This window comes from Dama dama, chromosome 10 (genome assembly GCF_033118175.1).
Source record: "Dama dama isolate Ldn47 chromosome 10, ASM3311817v1, whole genome shotgun sequence".
Taxonomy (NCBI): domain Eukaryota; kingdom Metazoa; phylum Chordata; class Mammalia; order Artiodactyla; family Cervidae; genus Dama; species Dama dama.
The window spans coordinates 41,689,760-41,704,824 of NC_083690.1; the positions used below are offsets into that span (position 1 = coordinate 41,689,760).

General features: G+C 58.1%; 1 long non-coding RNA gene across 1 annotated transcript in view; it reads right to left on the reverse strand.

Annotated features, from left to right (window-relative positions):
- Positions 1-15,065, reverse strand: part of LOC133063203 (uncharacterized) — a 56,712-nt gene that overhangs the window by 14,973 nt on the left and 26,674 nt on the right. The window contains exon 2 of the long non-coding RNA XR_009694375.1: positions 4,980-5,131. This is a non-coding gene — a long non-coding RNA (uncharacterized LOC133063203). The remainder of the gene's footprint in view (positions 1-4,979; positions 5,132-15,065) is intronic.

Here is a 15,065-nt window from a genome sequence, read left to right on the forward strand (position 1 = left end):
CTGGGGTCCCCCTGGGGTCCCCACACTGGTACCAAGGAGAGGGGTCAGGGGCAGAGGTCGGGTCTAAGAGGGAGGGGTGAGAAGGAGCTCAGGCCGAAGGACCAAGCCTGGGGCAGGGTGGACACAGGAGCAGCAGGCAGGACCCCCGGAGCCCTGACCTGCAGGAGAAGGGGTCCCCGGGGCCAGCTCTGCCTGAGCCCGACCCTCCTTCTGCTGGTTCAGCTCAGAAGCCACAAGGGGCGCTTCCCAGGAGGAAAAGAAAGGGTAAGGTGTGGGAGCAGAGACGTGGCCCCCGGTGGCCTGGCCCAGCCCCGGGCTGGAGGGACACAAAAGCCAAAGGGGGCTTTGCCAGAGGCAGGAGGGGGTGGGGACCCAGGCCCCGCCCCCCTGGCAGCGCTGTACAGGCTGACTGGCCCCTTGAACCTGGACACCGCTGCAGGTGGCAAGGGTGCCCTGGGCGAGGGGAAACGGTACTGGGGGGGGGGGGGGAACCATCCTTAAGCTGAGCCCCCTGTGAGCGGCAGGGCCAGGCGTGGGCGGAGCGGGGAAAGGATGCCCTCCGTGACTCAGCTCACAAGTGCCTTGCACGTGGCCTTGCAAACACCACAGAGGCAGGCGATCGTGGACCACAGCGGGCAAAGAGAATGGGCTCAAGTTGTTGCCCCGCAACAAGGAACAGACTTGGCCAGCATGCTCCCTTCCCTTCACCTCTCCTGCTTTTCCCGCCTGAGATGCAGACATGATGACTGGAGGCACAGCAGCCTTTGGGAGGCCATGAGGACAGATGCTGGGACTGGCCAAGGGGGAAGCTACAAGAAACCTGACCTGCTGACGGTCTCCTTAGACTCTGCACAACCCGCACTCGTTACGCGAGAGAAAAAGGAACGCATTCATGGGGTTCAGCCACACAAGTGTCAGGCTTCTGTCTTGTGCAGCCAAATTCAATCCCGAGCTGACACAGCATAAAATACTGCTGAACAATTTCATTAGAAAGTTACTCTCAGTTTAATTCTTTTCAGCGCTTCTGATTACATCAAGAGAAAGTCTCAGGTCAGGGCTAGCACGTCTTGAACACCTCTGCACACTTGCTGTTTTCCCTTTTTAATAAAGCGATAGAAGGCCTTGGGCTCTGAGCCTCCCCTGAGCCCCAGCATCCAACTAGAATTTAATAACATTGTTTTGTTTCCAGTGAATTTATTTTTATGATTATCAATTCTATTTATGGAAAAGAAGGCTTGTTTTCCATTCGTAGTAGTGCCATAAAACTTCCCTTTTAAATAAATGTATTTAAGTTTTTAAAAAGTAAATTTACTTAAGAGGAAAAACAGTAAGCATGCAGTCAGCGGGAAGGCGGGGGCGGGGGGCGGTACGTGGGTGGCTGCTGCGGATGGTCTCTGGATGGTCCACCCCTGGGCTCTGGGCTGGATGCCCAGGGGGTGCAGGGGTTGAGGCCAGCCCTGGACGCACACTGGGGACTGGTCTCCGTTGCTCGTCCAGCCTGGGCCGGGAGTGGGTGTCTGGACCCCCGGCGCCGGGAATTTCTAAAAGGTGAAGCTCAGCGCTGTGGGCTGGGTGGTCAAGTGATGAGCTGTGGGCAGGGTTTTGAAGCCATTCTGGTAACCAAGCCACTAACTCAAAGCCTCAGCTCCTTCCAGCCTGTCTGTGTGAGGCTCTGACTTCAAAAGCGGGGCCTCCAGGAGCGGGCGTGACCTTTTGCTAATTAGCTCGGGCTGTTTGCTCTGCAGCCGCCAACTGATCTCTGGACAGCAGCTCCAACCCCAGCCACTGCCGCCTGTCACCTTCCGGCAGATAAATAGCTGCTCCTTGGAGAGGTGCAGGGCGGGGGCGCGGGGGGGCCTGGCTGGGGGAGGGGCAGGGACGTGTAGGAGGGGGGCGCGTCCTGGGTGGCAAGTCACCCCTATGTCATGCTGGCTCTGCTGGGGAGAGCATCACCCCCATTTCTCAAGAAAACCAAGGCCTGGAGAGGGGAAGGGTCTTACAGGGGGGCACCAGGCTCCAGCTCTGCAGGCTCCCAGACCGCCGCTGCAGCCCAGAGGGGCCCATGGAGGCTCTGTCCTTGGTGCTGAACACGGGGCCAGCCCAGAGTGGGCCCTGCCCCACGGGTCACCTGGGGTCATCAGAACGCTCAGAAGGTCCCTCCTGGACTCTTAGTCACTGCTTCAATAAAAGCAACTTCTAGGGACAAGGCCTTTGGACCCGGAAACGGAGGAGGAAGGAGGCAAGAATAGACTGAGAAAGTTCAAGTCACTAAAGGACAAAATGTTCTCTCTGGAAGGGATCTGGGAACAACCGCCCAACCCCCAGATTCCAGGAGCAGATGAGGGCAGGGCGCCCGCTCCTCTGCCAGGCCCGCAGGGGCCCGCCATCTGCTTTGCCACCTGCCTTCCCAGGTGGGGCGGGGCTGGGAAACACCCATCCATTCATCCCACAGACACTCATTCAGGTCTGCCTCCCGCCAGGCTCACTGGAACACGCAGCCTGGGCGAGCGGAGGGCTCAGGGCCAGAGCCAGAGGGAGGCCCAGACCAGCTCGGGCGAGCCCAAACCTGAACAGCCTGCCATGAGCTGGGACGGGCAGGCGCCTGCGGGGAAGGGAAGAGCTAGGTTCATGGAACGTGATGGACCAGAGACGCTCCTGTTTCATGCTTGGGGTGGGCTGGGGGCCGGGAGGGGAGGGGGTGCCCACCTCTGTTTCCTGAGTGCCTGCCGGACGTGGGGCAGTTGACATGTCCCCACTGAGGCTCTCCTTATGTGGGAGGAGAAGGATATTATCGCCACTTCACAGGTTTAAGAAACGGGAGGTCATAAAAGTGAAGTAAGTCAGAAAGAGGACAGTTGCCGTATGAGGCCATGTATGTGGCATCTAAAATGTGCCACAAATGAATTCACCTATGAAACAGACTCAGATGGAGGGCAGACTCGTGCAGCCAAGGAGTAGGGGTGGGCAAGGATTGGGAACTTGCGGTTAGCAGACGCAAACTAGGGCACACAGGATGGACAGGCAGCAAGGTCCTACCGTACGGCACGGGGAAGTGTATTCAATATCCTGTGATGAACCCCAGCGGGAAAGCGCGCGCGCACACACACACATGTAATTGAATCACTTTTCTGTCCAGCAGAAACTAATACATTGTAAATCAAATATACTCCAATGAATTTATTTTAAAATGGGACATCAGAGGTGGTGAGCGACCTTTCCAGCGTTTTACATCCACAACTCGGCAGAGTGGGTTTTGCCCGACACCAAGATCGCGCCAGAGACTCAGGGACCTTGGGGAGATGGAACCACCGAGGGCAGAGGCTCAGGGTGAGGAAGGACTGAGCCGACGCCGGAGCCTCGGCACCCCCCGGCGCCGTGCCAGTGGCCTGGGGTCAGCACCCCGAGTGCGCCCCGCCGGGCCCGAGGAGTCCACGCTCCACCACCTGTGTGGACAGCGCCAGTGCCGTGTGTCAGTCTGGACGCCCACAGCGGGTCTTAGGCTCCTAGGTGGTCAGAGCGGACCCCCTCCCCAGATGGTCCTGTCTTCTCGACTTCTCAACAAGTCGATGCAAAGGGCTCTTGGGGACCCCATCCCGTTTCAGATGGGACCTGAGGAGCAGGTGCTGACCACTGTCACACGCAGCTGGTGGCCATGACGGTCAGAGCCCAGTCCCCCCACCCGACCTCCATGGCGGTATCAGCTAAAGCAGCGAGGCCTTGCCCAGCACCACCTGTGCGTCCTCACACTCACCCTCCCCCTGGACTGGGGGCGGGGTCGCCACCCACCAGCATGACCAGGCTCTGGCCAACAGCAGGCTCTCGATGGTCGTCTGAAGAATGAGGGACGGAGCAGTGGCCAGGTGGCTGAACCCCACGATCCGGTCCCAGCCCAGCTCTCTGCCCAGCCCCCGCGCCTGCGCGCTGATCCCCACCCAGGCCAGGCCTGCTCAGATCCCCGCTGCCTCGGTTATGGCGGTGGGTTGTCCCCATTGTCTGCGCCCCTCCAGAGCCACCCCCTAGAGGCCTCCGTCTAAAGCCACAGAGAAGCCTGGGGAGTGTGTGATGGAGGAGGAAGCCTCGCGAACTCCCCAATGCCTCGTCAGCAGAGCGTAAGGTCACGGTCACTTTAAACTCAGCTTACAGAATTCTCTCTACAGCAGGCAGCGGTCTATGAGAGACACCCCAAACCTGAAGTCCGCGGTCAGTGGTCAGCGCACCGCGTGGCTGACCAACAGCACCCTTGCCGGTTCAGTGAGACGACAGCCCAGCTGTCGGCCCAGATGCCCCACAGCACAGGCTCAGGAGCCCACTCAGAGCTGCCGAGTCAGAGGCCCGGGAAGTGCCCGTGGCCCAGGAAACCGAGACACCAACCGAAGAGGGCGCGTCCGCGACTTCTGGGCTGACGGGAGACAGCCCATCCGGCCACTCTCCAGCTGGAGCAAGGCGCCAGCAAACACGGCACCGCTGGTCACCAAACCCCCGGCCACTGCAGGGCCGCTCCGACCCCCTCACTCACTGGGGCGTTCAGTCCAGCGTCCGTCTTCAGGATAAAGAGCCTGTCTGCAAGCAGACACGAGGCATGTCAACACGCACGGGCCTCACGGTGGGCACGGCGGTGTACGCTGCAACCCGACGCTGCATCTGTTCCCACAAAGCGGAGAAGACGAAACCTCCTTTAACCCACAGAGCACTGGTGCCCCATCGGGGAGGAGGCCGACAGGCCGGAGCACAGCCGCCCCAACTGAGACCATTCCCAGGTCTCCTAAAGCCCTGAGCTCCTCCTGTCGGGCCTGAGGGGGCCCTGAAGCCTTGGCCATCTCTCCTCCCTGGGGTGGGCATCGCCGCTGCATGAGAGCTGGACGCTGAAGGCCGTCCGTTTCTGTAGGACAGCGGGTCTCACGGAGGCCTGCAGGCCCACCCACGACCCAGCAGCCCTGCCTGCCTCGTCCCGACGGCCCGCAAGGCGAGGTGGCCCTTACCTTCAGCTCAGGGCCCGCCGGTGAGCTGGCCTGTCTGCAGAACCCAGGTGGGTGGATTCCTCCCTGTGGGGGTCGCGGGCATCACCTCCTCATTCCAGGACACGCAGGGAGACGGGGGTCCAGGCAGGACACAGGGTCTCCGGCAGCTCCTGCTGTGTGGAGATAGAGCGAGTGGAGGTAAGGAGGACGTGGGGGCATTTGGAAGACCCCGCCGGCCAGGCACACAGAAGCCTCCGCCCTGGGCGCGCCTGCACATGGGTTGGAAGAGAAAGGCCGGGGCTTCCGGTACTCGAGGAGGGCAGAGGGCAGGGCCGACGCAGAAACAGAGATCACAGAACCTCAGCGTTCAGGCTGGCTGGGCCTGTGGTCGCTGCTGGGGCTCCGGCCCGCTCCACCGTGTGGTGGCCCAGATGCTGTGCAGGGGCCCCCAGACAGAAGCCCTAGACCCACGCCAGGCTCTGGCCGATGCTTAGGAAGTTTACAGCCGGAGCCCCCGCACCTGCCCACCAGCTGTGACCCGTCATCCATCACTTCCTAGACCGACCGCAGCAGACCCTGAGCGCCCTCCCAGCCTCGTGAGCCCTCACTCCGCAGTCACTGGATCCCTCTTTGCAGGCAGGGAAACTGAGGCAGGGGGCGCCTCTTGCAGGGAGGGGGGTACACAGCAGAGACACAGTGAGAAGCCGGGCCCCTCGCTCTCAGCCTTTCTGACTGCAGGCCTGTGTATCCCACCTGGCTGGGGGGCTAGGGGCCTGCCCAGAGGAGGTGCTGTCTTTGGGACAAGTGGTTTCTGGGAGTAAGGGGGGCCCTGGGACACCTTTAGCCCCTGGAAGCCTGGCAGTGACGCTCAGGAGGGCCTGAGGGGGTCCCCAGGCTGCCAGCCTGAAGCCCCCACCCCCACTGGAAGCCCCCCAGGCTCCGGGGCTGGGGGGAGGGCGCCTGTGGTGCTAGAGTGTGTGCAAATAGATGAGTGAGTGGCGTGTAATTACCTAAAATTGTTGGTTAGAAGCGGATGTAAATAACCAAAAAATATGTGGGGAAGTGGGGGGAATGCTCATCAATTAGACTTAATTACTTAACAGCTAATTGAAATAATAATGAATGCATTTGAATATGCTAATGAGGCCGAACCTGCCTAGGAAAAGGTAATTGGAATAAAAATAGAACGCGGGGGGCGGGGGGGGGGGGCGGGGGGGGGCTCAGAAGCTCCCAAGAGACTTCCTGGCCTAGCCGGAAGCTGGGGGACCAGGGGCGGGAGGCCAAAGCCGCTCCCACCCACAGCCTCTGCCCACCCAGGGCAGCCTCCGCTCTCCTCTCCCAGGTCCTGGGGACCCTGACTATGCCAGGTTGGCCCAGAGCAGGCAGAAGGGCTGCCTCGCCCACCAGGCCCCAGAGGAGAAACGGGAAGGCGCGCGTGCTGACTGCCTGCTCTATACCCAGTCCTGACTGCAGACTTGGAAGGCCGGGGACCCCGCACCCTGCCGCCTGGGCGGCGCCGGGCGGCGCCGGGGCCGAGTGGGCCGGCTCGCAGGCGGAGGAGGAGCAGGCCAGCACCCGGTCCTGCGCTCACACTGCCCCGCCGGCATCGCTTGCAGACCCACGGATCACACGGGTGCACGCGCAGGGCCTGTGTGTACCCACACACTCACTTCGCTTCACTGAAACTCAGCCCCAGCCAGCGTCCCACCACGCGGACCCCAGAGGAGGTGGACCACCCCGCCTGCCTCTGACCACACTCAGCCTCTCCCAGCGGCCCGGAGCACCACCCTGGGGCCCAGCGGGAGCCTCTCTGGGGCTGAGCCTATCCCAGTTTAAGACAGCGCTTGTGCTGCTACCGGAAATCACAGGCCTGAACAGCCCAGAGATGCTGGCCTCGCGGAGGAGCTCGGGTGAAGCCAGTGACTGAGGGTGCGGGCTCGGGGGGCGTGGCCTGGGCGGGAGACCCAGGGTGCGGAGACGGTTAGAGAGGGAACCCGGCGTCCGACCCGTGTGACCTCGGCAAGCCTCAGCTCCCCCTCCAAACTACGGGGATGACGGTGACCACCCCTCGCTGGCCACCGCCCAGGCCGGTCTGAACCCACAGGGCTCGGCCCCAGAAGCCCCAGAGGCCCCCTGCGTTGGAGGGGTTGACGGTGACAATCCCCGCCCCTCCCGGGCAGGCGGGCACACGCACATGATGCTGGGGGTTCACCAGGGACCCCAAAGGCCTCCCGGGGACTCTGAGTCTCCGATTTACCGAGACTGACCTGTGCCGGGCTTCTCAGGTGGGAGCGCGGGCCCCAAACCTCCCTCAGCTGCCCCGGGGGCCTCGCGGCTGTGGCCCACCCCTCGGACAGGTGACCTGGGGCTGGGGGCCGACCGACAGGCCCCAGGCCACACGGTGGGGACACCCGAGGCCTCCCTTCTGAGCAGCGCCGTGGACACGGTCGGGAAGGGGCTCAGCAGCCCACCGCGTCCGGACGCCCCTCCGGCAGCAGAGGTGGGCGGTGGGGGTGGGGGTCCCCAACCCTCCTCCATGGAGGGAGCAACGCGTCCCCCGAAGACGTCAGTCCGGGTGAGGGTGGGACAGAGGAAAGGCCCAAACTTGACATTTGCATTTCAAGCACTTATATCAGCAAAACAAATACCAGTAATTATACCATTTGCATATTTTCTACCGTGATTGTTGGGGAGGGGAGGAGGGGCCCCTGCTGATGCCAGCAGCCCGCCTCCGCAGCTGCGCCGCCCCCCCCAGGCCCTCTCCTCCGCCCCGCACCCCCCACGGGGCGGGCGCGGGGACTCCGGGCGGCAGGAAACGTCCCGCTCCACCTGGGCCTGCCTCACGGGTCCGGAGCCAGACCCCGCCTGTGAAGTGGGACCCGGGGTGCACCCCCGACCCGCCGAGCTCAGGCTCGGCTCCTCACTCAGACGCTCCACGGCCTCTCCGCCCCCGGCGTGCGCGCTCCCCCTCACAAAGGCCTCCGCCCCGACCTGACCCCACTGCCCCACACCAGCCGGCCACCCTCTCCGCCTCGCCGGGCCTGGCACGCAGCAGACTCAGCCGTGGGACGCTGCCAGCCCAGGCCCCACCCTGGTGCCGACCCCACAGAGAGGGCGGGGACCCCCCACTCAGAGGGGACTCGTGGGCTGGGGGATGGGACTGGCGGGGGAGGGCGGGGACTGAGCGCCCAGGCCTCTCCCTGGCAGCTGCTGTGGGCGGTGCCCTCCTGGGGCGTCCAGAGAGCAGGGGTGCCCCACACGATCTCAGCTCCCTCCTGCCTCTGGGGGGCTCCGGGGAGCGCTCCCTTCCTCAGCACCCCCACCTCCCTCCACTGCCCGCAGAACTGGACAGACGGCAGACTCCCCCTCGCCCTGCCTCAAGGCTCCTCATACGGCCCTTCAGGGTGGGGTCCCTGGGCTCATCCCAGGCTGGGGACCCGTGAAGGGAACCAGGTGGCTTCTCCCTGCTCTGTCGGGTCCGCGGTGTGGAGTGTCTGGTTTCCAGTGGAGGGAAGTCAGGAGGGAGTGGGGTGGGAGGGGTCCCAGTAGCACCTGAGGCCTGCAAGGAGGACAGGCCGAGGGGCAGCGGAACCCTGCCGGCAGCGTTCCCCAGGCCCGCTCCCTGGGTCAGGAAGCAGACACCCAGCTCAGTCTGGGGCGCTGACGAAGGGGATGGGATGTCCCCGGCCCATCAGAGCTGGGACCCCTGAATAGTGACCACGACAGCGGAGACACGACCAGGCAGCCCCCACCCCGCCCCGCCAGGCGGGCACCTCAGTCTTATCACCCTGGTCTCCAGAGAAACCGAGGCTCAGAGGAGTCACTCCACACACGGGGCCGGGACCCGTGCCCGGCAGGCCTGGCCCCCTCCCCACCCCTCCCCCCACCCCGCTTTCTGCAGGACAGGGCAGTGCCACCCCTCTGCAGACAGGAGACTCAGTCCCAGACGCAGGAGAGAGCGGCCTGTGATCACCCAGGACGCTCCTCAGCCGGCCTGACAGCTCTTTGCTTCTGACTTAAAGTCAGGCAGCGGCAGCAAGGGACGAGGTAATTACAGCTCCCAGGCTGGCTGCAGACACACCACCTCCCCCCCTCCCTTTAATCTCTTCCCACTCAGCCCCGCGGAGGGAAGCCGGGGCCCCAGGCTTGGAAGTGCAAATGAGGCCCCTTCCCCCTTTAACTGCAAGCGGCAATTAACTCCTCACTTCACACCCCACAGCCCCACAAATTCCAGATGGAGTAAACAGTTAAATATGAAATATTACACCATAAAAAAAAAAACTGGATGAAAACAGAATTCAATACTTAGCAGTCCTCAGGAGGGAGACAGGCTTTCCAAGCTCTGGAGGGATAGGATAAATTGTACAAGAGAGAGACAGATCTGACCATATAAAAATAAGGTAAAAGAACATAAAAAAAAAAAAAAATAAGATGTACAACATACAGGGAAAACTATTTATAGCAAGTGTGACAGAAATGATAACTTCATTATGTAAAGAATTCAAATTGATTAGGGAACCACTAACAACGTATAAACAAATGGGAGAAACAGACACAAAGGAGAAAACACAGTTGGTTAACAAATATATGAGACAGTGTTCAACTTCTTGCATAATTAGGGAAATGCAAATTTTAAAATTACACTGAGACACCATATAGGCTCATCAAATAAACAGTGATCTAAAAACCACCACCAAAAAAAAAGGCAACTAAAGATAAGTGCTGCGAAGGTTATGGCGAAACTGGCACAATTTTTTTGGAAAGTCATTTGGCAATACAGATAAAAAGCTTCTAAAGTGTGCACAGCTTATAGCAGACAAGAGGCTTAATGGGGAAGCTAAAACTTTCCCTTTGAGACCAAGGACAGCACACGGATGCCTGCTACCACCACTTCTACTCAAAACTGTACTAGTGGGCTCAGCCATTGCAATAAGGCCAGAAAAAGAAATTAAAATGATATGACTCAGAAAGGGAGAAACAACTCTAGTTATTCACAGGTGTTACATAAAAAAAAAGTCCCAAGGAATGTATAAATGCAGTGATGGATGACGGAACTTAGAGCATTAGATATAAAATCCATATTCAAATGTCAAGTGAATCTCTCTACATCTGTAGTAAGCAGAACATGAACGCTTATTAAAATTCAACACTGCAAATTGATCCACAGATTCTACGCAATCACAATCAAAATCCTGGAAATTTTTTCTTTCTGTGGAACCTGACGAGCTGACTCTGAAATTTATAGGGAAGAGCCAAGGGCCTAGAATGGTCCTAAATAAGAACAAGGTGGAGTAGGGGCGGGGGGGGGGGGGGGCGGCAGAATTACTCATCAGATCGTTTATTACACAACTAAAGGCGCTGAAGCAGTTGCTCGCAGTACGAGATCAGAAAACAAGCCCACGGATCAAACCGGAGGCTCCCCACCAAGCTGGGACCCAGCCCCTGTGATGATCAAGGAGGCCAGTAACTCAGGAAGTCAGACATCCGGGAGGAAAACGAAACCAGACCCCTACCTCACACTGCATGAAAGATCAATTCCAGGCTGATTACAGACCTCAATGAGAAAAGAACCATATACCTAAGGAGATAGCAGAAAAATACATGGACAACCCGGAAGCAAGGAAGGTCTCCTTCCCTTGGACCCGCACAAGAACATGATCAACTCTACTCCATAAAAGTGAAGAATTCCCGGGGCTTCCCTGGTGTCTCAGTGGTAAAGAATCTACCTGCCAATGCAGGAGATGTGGGTTTGACCCCTGGGTCAGGAAGATCCCCTGGAGGAGGGCATGGCAACCCACTCCAGTATTCTTGCCTGGGAAGCCCCATGGACAGAGGAGCCTGGTGGGCTACAGTCCATGAAGTCACAGAGAGCTGCAACTGAGTGCACACACATGCATAATGCATACTTGAAAGTTGCTATAAGAACAGATCTTAAAACAGTTTTCACCACAAGAAGAAATTTAACAAGTGAAGAATTCTTGCTCTTGAAAAATAACATAATAAAAACACAAGCCACAGATATTCAAACACAGCCTTCTATCTACTCTAACAATGACATGGTGGGATAGCATCACCCACTCAATGGACATGAACCTGAGCAAACTCCGGGAGATAGTGAAGGACAGGGAAGCCTGGTGGGCTGCAGTCCACGGGGTCGCAAAGAGTCACACACGACTTAGCAACTGAACAACAAGGACAACAATCTACTCTGCGTTGTCCATCCCGAATCCATGGACAACTCCTACAGATTCAAGGGGAAAATACAGGCACCTCAGCAATACAGAAAATAGAGAGAGGTCTTGAAAAGGCATTTCCCAAATGAGGACATCCAAATGGCTCCAGAACATCAAACCATAAAAGATGCTCAACTTCATTATTTATGGAGACAGGAAAGCTTCAGAAGTCTCAGGAGTGTTGTGTCGGGGATGTGGAGAGGCAGGAAGACATCCTCTGCTCCGGGGGCCGCTTCACCCCCACGCCGAGGAGGAGACTGACGCACGCCTGTACATTCTGAGCGCAGAGACCCCACCCCAGGTGGAAAGCTCAGACTACGGCACTCACACACAGAGGCTTATCACAGCCCCAAAGCGGGAACCACTCTGATCCAGGCCTAGATAGGGATGCTCTGCAGCAATGAAAATCCACCCATGATGAACGGATAAATCGTCCCCAAGTACCGCTGACCAAAAGAACACGGTCAAAAAGACTATGGATGCAGGGGTTACATTTATGTAAAGTACAGACACGGCCATCCCAGAATGTATCATCTGGGGACGCCGGTTGCTGTGTGTGGGAATGACAAGATGGCTGTATCACAGAAAAGCTCTTGGAAGGGCTCCCAGGGGCTGGCGAAGTTCCATCGCAGTCTCTCAACCTTGACTGTGGCTGTGCAGTGTCCACACGATGATCATCCTTTCCACATTCATACATGATTTCAGCACTCTTCTGTACATACTACTCACTGCAAGTATGTGTGCACACTCAGTTACTCAGGCCTGTCCAACTCTGCAACCCCATGCACTGTAGCTCGCCAGGCTACTCTGTCCATGGGATTCTCCACGCAAGCACACTGGAGTGGGTTGCCATGACCTCCTCAAGGGGATCTTCCTGACCCAGGGATCGGACCGCCATCTCCTGCATTAGCAGACAGACTCTTTTACCAAGACAGTCACTTAGCTGTATCCAACTCTGCGACCCCATGGACTGTAACCCACCAGGTTCCTCCGTCCATGGGATTCTCCAGGCAAGAATACTGGAGTGGGTTGCCATTCCCTTCTCCTGGGGATCTTCCCAACCCAGGGATCGAACCTGGGTCTCCCACACTGCAGGCAGATTCTTTACCATCTGAGCTCCAGGGAAGCCCTATACCAATGAGCCACCTGGAAAGCCCATCTGACAATTTGAAAAAGTCCCGGGACTGGGGGAGGAAAGTTCAGCCCTTGGGCCAACTGTCTTCCTCCCAAGAACCTATCATAAAGAAATAATCCCAGAGAGGAGCTGGGCCAGAGACTTCCACTGCCTCTTAATATAGAAGAGAAAAAAATTGGAAATCACCTAAGTGTTTGATATGAGGAGAAGGACTGTGAATCTGTTACAGGACACCCTCTCTAAATACTGCACCATCATTTTAATAATGCTGATGAAAATTTTGCATCTTGGAAACTGCTCAAGATCTGTGAATGATCAGAGCCAGCAGTTCACTCCCAGATGGACAGAAACAGGAACATACTCCCGCAAACCACACGTGCAAGGGTGTTCTTAGCAACACCATTCAGGGCAGCCCACGCTGGAAACAGCTCCTCAGTGCCAGAAGGGACCGACAGACGGGGACGTCTACACGCCTGGGAATATTACACAGCAATGAAGATGGAGGGGCCATCACGTCCAACAGAGGAATGTGATTCTCACGAGTGAAACGTGCGACAAAAGCAGCCAGACATGAAGAGTGTGTGATCTGTGATTCCGTTTACACAACGTGAGAAGACAAAACTATGCTTGTTGTTGTTGAGTCACCAAGTTGTGTCTGACTCTGTGACCCCATGGACTGTAGCGTGCCAGGCCCTGCTATCCATAGACTTCCCAGGCAAGAACACTGGAGTGTGTTGCCACTTCCTGCTCCGGGGGATCTTCCTGACCCAGGGGTCAAATCCACCTCTCCTGCATCGGCAGGCGGGTTCTTTACCACTGAGCCAGCAGGAAAGTCCATCAAAACGATGCCGCTAGAAGCCAAAACTGTGGTCACCCATGGGCGGTACATGACCCCAAAAGGCCAAGAGGTGACTTCCAGGAGCTGGTGGGTTCTGCCTCTTGACGGAGGTGCTGGTTACACTTGATGAAAAATTCAGTAAACAGTACCTTGGGGGTCTGTGTGTGTCTCTGTAGGTAAGTTATGTTTCAGTTTGTTGTGTGGTTTTTTTTTTAAGGGTGATTGATACCAACACTGTAACAAACCCTAACCTCAAATGAAGAAAAGCCCAGGCGGCCATTCTCCAGGTGGGACCACAGTTCATTTCCCCTTTGAGCATTTTCCTAATTTGCTTTAGAGAAGAAATAGTTCTCTTTGGAAATAAAAAAATAATTGGGAAATAATACTTATTACATATATTAAAATACCAGGCAAAAAAAAAAAAAAAAGTGCTGGTGCTAATTAACATTTTGCAATCCAGGATGGCCTGATTCTTCGATGTTGGGAGAACTCAGGGCTGATGCTAACGTGCCTGGGACCCTCACCCCACCTTCTGCGGCTGCAGCCCCGTCACCCCTCGGCCGACAGGAGCTGACGTGCTAATCTGCTGAGCAAAGGCAGAGCCAGCTTGGAGGGTGCGAAGCAGGAGAGACAACCGCAGCGAAGGGGAGGCGGGAACGCTGGGGAGGCAGGAGCCTGATGAGTCCTATGCAAGAGCTGTAAATTTGATAAGTGCTTATTAGAAATATGAGAATGAGGCTTCAAATGTGCCTGTCTGCCTGAAATGATGGCTGAGGTGCCCTCGGACTCTCACTGGCTAAACGTGGTAAGCTGTTCCACTGTAGGTGCAAAGTTAAAAAAAAAAAAATACATTTAGACAGAAGTGAGATCCCCAGAAGAGCCTGTCACTGTCCTGGGGGCTCCAGAAAACCCTCCTTAGAAACGGGCCAGAAAAGCGGCAGGACCCCCACACCCTCCACCATCAGTCCAGTGACTGGCTCCTTCCTCAAGGCGATCCAGGACCCCAGCCCCCAGTCCACCCGGCCAGCTGAGCTCTGAGCTGGCACAGCGAGCACCCACGGGTGCTGTGTTCCAGGCCATTCTCTCTTCACTCGACCCGGGCAGGTGGCCCCGGTTGGGGACCCAGGCGGCAGGTGAGCACCGAGGCTGAGCGCACCCTACCAGGATTCCCCTTTATCCCCGCTGCCGGGCAGCCTGGGGCAGGTGCCGCCCTCCCCGAGGGCCCCGGCAGGGAGGCCCGTGCGCTCCAGCCCGGCCGACACCTGCTCAGGCCCATCTGCCGACGATGACACACACCTTCCCCGTTCACGACGGCAACACTGATAAAAGCAGAAAAAAGACACATTCCCAGAAGAATATGGTGGGGGGCGGGCAGATTCTTGAAAGGGCTGGAAATCAAAGGGGAAATAAATGTGCCCACGGTGAGCTGTCCTCCTCCCGCTGGGAGCTCTTCTGACAGATGAGACCATAGTCTCGGGGCCCCACGGCCAGTGAGCAGGAGTTGGGCAGGAACCTGACCCCAAACACTCCCGCCAGAGCCTCGCCTCTGCGTGGGCCATGGACCCGACGTTTAGCGCCAGCAGAGACAGGCAGCGGGGGCTCGCTGAGGCCAGGGACAGCCTCCTGGTCTGTGCACCGCCCCCCACCACCCAGACACCCCCAGCAGGGCGGATGGGCAGAAGGGGCTGTCGTCCTCACCAGGCTGAAGCCCCAGGCTCTCATCTGCACCTCTATGAGTGGACACGGGCAGGAGACCCTGCCGGCAGCTCCCTCCGGGGCCTGAGCAGCATCTCTTCTGCCAGAGGGTGGGGGCTCCTCCTCCCCAGGACCACCAGCACCCCGTCCTCTGACCCCACCCCCCTCACAGCAAACCCTCTGACACCCCATCTCCCCGGACGTCC